A 6,819-nucleotide genomic window follows, 5' to 3' on the forward strand; every position below is an offset into this window, starting at 1 on the left:
TCGTATGAGAGAGATATGCCTTTTTGAAGTCAGGCTACCTGGATAAGTCAACCAGATTTTAGAGGGGTATTTTGGTCTTTTCATTACCCGATTAATTTATTCCTTTTTCAGGAATTTATTCCTCATATTTACTACACCACTTCCCTACCATCATAACCATCCCCCGTCTAGTTTGTCAAAACTATATACTAATATATCTGAGATTATAATTTTTACTTACCTACAAATATTGGAAAAGAAGTTAAAATCAACTTATTTTTAGGAATAAATGGTGGCCAATGATGTTAAGTCTATGACCACTTACAATTTTACACTAAATAAAGTCTCTTAATGAATGCACTAGATAAATCACAAGAATTATATTCACCACAAAATGCTAAATGATTGCACTGAATAGATCACACGAATTATACAATTAATGTGTAAATATTTAGTTTGCATTATTTCACATAATCAATACTATTAGCTATGTTAATTTTCTATTTAATATTAAATATTCACATAATTTGCAGGTGAAAATGACAAGGAAGGAGTATGCATTACTGCAAACGTTACCCTACCCAAAGTCGCTCCTCCAATGAAAATAGATAGTGCAAAAGAGGGAGACAAGACTACACTTGAGGATTCACATGGAAAAGAGGATCATCTAATCTCTCATGATAACATTTCTACAAATTTGGATAATTTTGATCATTTCTCACCTAAAGAAGGTAGTTTCTCAATGTATAAGTCTTTTAGAAAATGAAAAATTTAATGAGTCACAAGAACTTGAAAAATCATATTTTATTTTTACATAACTAAAGTCATTTACCATATTACATTGATGATTTTTTTTCTAAATGCGAAGGATTAGACGATCCCTTTCTACAATATGGGATAGAAAATGATGACTTTGAAGATGCTTAGACTCCCAATATCAAGGACCTCTAATCATCTTACGAAAAGTGTTGGCATCATTGTGCTAATGAGATACTATTATATCTTTGTCCTAGTAGTTGTTTGTGTTGGGATATACTATTAATCATGTTGTTGAGTTATACTATTTTATTTCAATTAATCTAAGTAACGACTATATTTTATTTATTTATTTATTATAATAATGTCTTTATTTGAATAAATTATTGTGTTAATATGTGTGTTCATTACTTATATAGCAGACAATTTTTTGTGTACAAAGTTATCTAACTCATGCACGAAAGATTCAAATTGTCGGTTCTCATAAGTTATAAATTAATGTTCACAATTAAATATGAAGTAGGAAAAACATCTTGATGATTGTAGAAAGCAATTAAATATAATTTGATCTAAATTATGAGAGTGGTCATATTCCAATTTCTTGTGCTAGTACATTCCATATATATTAAACGAATCCAGACAATTTTTTGTGTACAAAGTTATCTAACTCATGCACGAAAGATTCAAATTGTCGGTTCTCAATAAGTTATAAATTAATGTTCACAATTAAATATGAAGTAGGAAAAACATCTTGATGATTGTAGAAAGCAATTAAATATAATTTGATCTAAATTATGAGAGTGGTCATATTCCAATTTCTTGTGCTAGTACATTCCATATATATTAAACGAATCAAGAAGAGATGTTTGTTTATGTTCTAAATATTAATAAAAAACTTCTCTACTCCATTACAAGTATTTATACTCTTAACATTGATATAATTATTATGAGCTTTGTAGTTTGATATATTATTTTAATCTATTAAAAGGCGAGACTCAATTATGAGTGTCTTTGCCATAAAGGGCACTCTAGATTGCCGGCACAACTCTGTGATCAACACTGGGAATGATAGCGATGTCTTGCTCTGCTTGGCCCTCATGGCCATCTCCTGCTCAATAATCATCCCTTGATTCACTCTATCCCGATCAATGATAGATCCCAACAGAGCTTTCTTCGGGCGCCGGGGGATGGATTCATTCTGTGACAGCATGAGTATGCTGCTAATAAATCCGAACCAGTACCTCACAACTACATTAACGTCCTTCTTTTCAATCTGGACCCCTGGCTCAATCCACGGAGGTGTAATGTCAGAAATCAAGGGAGCCAACCATTCCCTAAGATCATAGAGGGTCTTCTTCTGAATCCTATTCAATAAGAAATGGATTATATAGAATGTGCACCCCAACACCTCATTTATGTCCGAACTGCTGCACTTTACCTTTTTACCTTGCACCACCACATGATCAACATGTTCAAACGAAGTGGCCTTCTTCTTGCCTTTCGGGACCAGCTTCCCGTACTCCTCATAGAATTCCTAGACCCAAGAAAGCATGTAAGCGCCTCGGTACTGTGTGAATCTCTCAAATTTGTGGAACCAAATTGTGTCCCACCCATGTGGATACCTGTCCACTACCCTATCAGTAGACAACCGCTTCTCTTTTAGAATCTTTCTCAACCCAGCCGCCTTTTATCTGTTCATCGAATGTGGCAGATGTGATTGAATCGAGGGCACTTGTGGTGCCTACTAGGCTACCTATATTGGAGGTGGAGGAAGAGTTGGGAGTACCGAGAGTCTAGACGGATCATGCAGTGCTTTGGAGCGAAATTCAGCCCGTCTCCTCTGATGGGTTTCGTCATCCTTTAGTTCTGACTCATAGACTGGAATTCTAGATGCAACCTCATCCTCTCTGTCTGACTTGGATGTAGCGAGGTGGGAAGCGTACACACCTATGCTGTCGGAGCTGGAATTATTCGGACTAGGCTCCACAAGTCTTTTACCTTTGTCTATCCCCTTCTCCTATGTCGGAGGAAGTTTGGGTCACGTTGATCGTGAAGGAGCAGCCTCTTCAAAAATGACCACTCCTCGTGCTCCCTTTCTAGGTGGTTGATTCCTTCCAAGTACCTTGGGCCTAGCCATATTTTCAAGACAACACAAATCAAACAAATGCAGTTACAATGGGTTAGTGCAATATAAAAATAAAAGAATTCTAGGAAACCTCACCGATCGACTTAGAGAGTCACCAAGCTCATTCGGTGAGCCATAGAGGGCTCACTGAAAAGCACAAAACCAAAATGCAAGGTGGTCAGCACAAGTCGGCGAGGTTTGGGGTCAATCGATGAGACGAAGAACTAGATCGGTGAGCTAAAAGTAGCTCGCCGAATTTCACAAAAAGATTTACAATAAACAGGGCTACAATAGGCCATAACAAGGGCATTCGACGAGTTGCTAAGTGAACTCGACGAGCTCAGACATATCGCCGAATGTTACAGAATCCAACAGTTAAAATTCAGAGAAAAAGGGCGAGATAAGGAGTTAGTTGGGGAAACACTGAGTCACTCTGCAAGCTCGACTAAGCTCGCCGACTGACCTCTCATGCCAAATTTTTACCTCGACCCCCAATTTCCAACACACAGTCTATGACAACCAAACCAAAGCCCTATTCTATGCAATCAAAGCCTAGTCCATATCATTACCAACTCGGGGTACTCAGACTTTCCGAAATTTGTCTAAAATTGACCAATCAACATCTTTTGCCCTTAAGAATGATGTCATCCGATATATCATTGGGAAATTCAGTTGTTCCATGCAATTCGGGTTACTTAGACTTCACCCACACCAAACCCAACATGCTACAACCACAATTTAAATAATTCAATCGCAAAAATCATATTAAATTAGGCTAAAGTCAATACCGGACATGCTTGACTTCAAAACAAATCCCAACGATCAATTTAGCACAGTCAAGGGAAGAAAAAGAACTATAGACTACTCACATGCATGCTCAACAAAATATGCTATGTAAGACAACTTCTAAGAACTAACTTTAATTGCAAACACAAGATTCAAGAAAGCAAGGAGATAGGAATGGATAACACTTTGGATTTCGACCACACAAGAACACCCACAAGAATTAAACTAAAAATATATATTCTAGAATTTGATTGAGAGAGCACAGGAGTCGAAAAGTCCAAAATAATGAAAGTTTTTGAATTTAAGACGGTTAAAGGCTTTTGAACCTTCAGTTCACGCCTAGATCGGCGATGGGTATTATTTTGCCGATCCACTCAGTGAGTCACCGAGTGGGCCTTGGCCCGCCTAAATTGTCAGAACACTAGCCCATCCATTTGTCTAAATGGTCAGTTGGATCGGGCTCGCCGAGTCACTCAGCGAATCACCGACTGAGTTTTGAGCTCGCTTGTCAAGCCCGAAGGCTACCCCCTTGACGTAAATACGGGACCCAGGATCACGAGTGACCCCAAGTTAACCTTGAAGCTGGCATATCATAAGCATACTAAGACAAATGAATAAAAATATACTGATCCAAATATATATAAAGCTTCTAAGAGTTTAGTGATACTGAACAATCACTCAAAAACTAAAGCTGAATCTAATGTTATGTCTGAAAAGCCTCTACTGACTAGAGTTGCTGGGACATGCCCCCAGCTAACTATAGCAAAAACTGAAAACTGAAATAAAAGACTGAATATGAAAAACATGTCTATTGTCCTCAAAGTATGAGGACTCACCACTGAAGTTGTTGAATATGGATTGGGAATCGATATATGCGTGATCTGGATGATGAGTACCTGAACCTACATCATGAAAGGATGTAGCGTAGAGTATGTGTTAGAACTTGGAATGTAATGAGTATGCATGGTATATATAATAGCTGAACAAAATATACAAACTGATTAATGCATAACTGAGCAATGATATAATCTGAATAGAAGATAATTGCTGAATATAACTGAAAATCGAGCTAAATGCAATGACCAAGTACTAATCATGAAGATGACATGCTGAGATTGAATACTGAAGTATAAACTGAAAACATGGTCAAATGCACTAGAGTCTAACTGTGGGAGCTACTATTAACAGACATAAAACCACGTGAGCTAACCATGGAGTATGATGTATATCCCCCATCGAGAGGACCTAATATACCTTGCGAGGGGTATAGAGGCATGACTGGCGTGATCACTAAATCGGATGCCCAACAGAAGGGACTTATAAACCTATGGGGGCACGTAGTTACGTTCTGGACCTATGAGGGTAAGTTGAACCCTAGTCCAATTCGGTGCTAAGCCTACTCCGAACTGGAAATGTGGAAGACACAACATAACTGAAATACTAGATAGCTCAATATTCTGACATGCAAATATGAGAATGCAACATTTATGTACTGACAATGGAACATTCCAAACTAGAGTATGTATTCTGTTTAACTGACCTAACAAGTCTAATTCATGAACTAAGAGAATCTACACAACTAGGGTTTTGAGTTTCATGAAAGGAACGAAGCAATAATTCCACAAAAAATATGATAATCTGATTAAGAACATTATAACAACTAAATCCCAACAATTCTCTAAGGTTTTAGAAATCTTAGGTCTAAACAAGATATAGAGAATCAAGAATCTGACTGAATTCTAGGGACCTAGTGGATGAAAGGAACCCACTAGTGAAATAACACATACCTGGTGATGAAATCTACGGAGAAATCCTTCGATTTCGAGGCTGAAACTGAAGGAAATCTGCTGCATGTTCTTGAGAAAACTATCCCCTCTTTTCTCTTCTTTTTCGTTAAAAACTTGATGAATTTGAGAGAATAATATATTAGGGTAGGTTCTGATTAGAATACTAGGCTTAAACTGAATAAAATGACGTAGTTTAAGGGTTAAATGACGTAGTTTAGGTGTCCAGCGCATAGGGGAAATGACCAAAATGACCCCAACTTAAAATCTGTCGGGGTGTGTGTCTATCACTTAGTCCGAGTTAATTATTCTAGTGTAGACATACCTCATATTCAGTCAGTTTTAGTAGTAAGAGAGTTTCCAGAAGTCTTTCCAGATGATCTTCCTGGAGTCCCTTCTGAGAGAAAGATAGACTTCGGTATAGACATTCTTCCAGATACTCGTCCTATATATCTTCCTCCATATAGAATGACACTAGAAGAGTTGAAAGAGCTTAAAGAACAGTTGAAAGATCTCCTTGATAAGGGTTTCATTCGACCAAGTGTCTCACCTTGGAGTCCTCCGGTCTTGTTTGTGAGAAAGAAATATGGTACCCTTAGGATGTGTATAGATAACCGTCAATTGAACAAGGTTACCATCAATAACAAATATCCTCTTTCGAGAATTGATGATCTTTTCAATCAACTTCAAGGTGCCACCTGTTTCTCTAAGATAGATCTCAGATCTGGCTACCATCAGTTAAGGGTAAGGGAATGTGATATTCCAAAGACAACATTCATGACCCGTTATGGTCATTATGAATTTCTGGTCATGTCCTTTGGTTTGACCAATGCGCCTGCAGCATTCATGGACCTTATGAATAGAGTTTTCAAACCTTATTTAGATATGTTTGTTATCGTCTTCATTGATGACATACTAATCTATTCAAGGAATGAAGAAGATCATGCTAGTCATCTCGGAATAGTTCTCCAAACTTTAAAATATAGAGAGTTGTATGCCAAGTTCTCTAAGTGTGAGTTTTGGCTTGAGTCTGTGGCATTCTTAGGCCACATTGTGTCTAGAGAGGGAATTAAAGTTGATACCCAAAAAATAGAGACAGTGCAAAATTGGCCTTGACCCACATCTTCAACTGATATTAGGAGTTTGTTGGGTTTGGCTGACTATTATAGAAGGTTCGTAGATGGGTTCTCATCTATTTTGTCTCCTTTGACCAAGTTGACTTAGAAAACAGTTAAGTTTCAATGGTCTGAAGCTTGTGAGAAAAACTTTTAGGAATTGAAAAAGAGGTTGACTACTGCACCAGTTTTGACCTTACCAGAAGGTACTCAAGGTTTTGCTGTATATTGTGATGCATCTAGAGTTGGTTTGGATTGTGTCTTAATGCAGAAT

This window comes from Solanum tuberosum, unplaced genomic scaffold (assembly GCF_000226075.1).
Source record: "Solanum tuberosum cultivar DM 1-3 516 R44 unplaced genomic scaffold, SolTub_3.0 scf00046, whole genome shotgun sequence".
Classification (NCBI taxonomy): domain Eukaryota; kingdom Viridiplantae; phylum Streptophyta; class Magnoliopsida; order Solanales; family Solanaceae; genus Solanum; species Solanum tuberosum.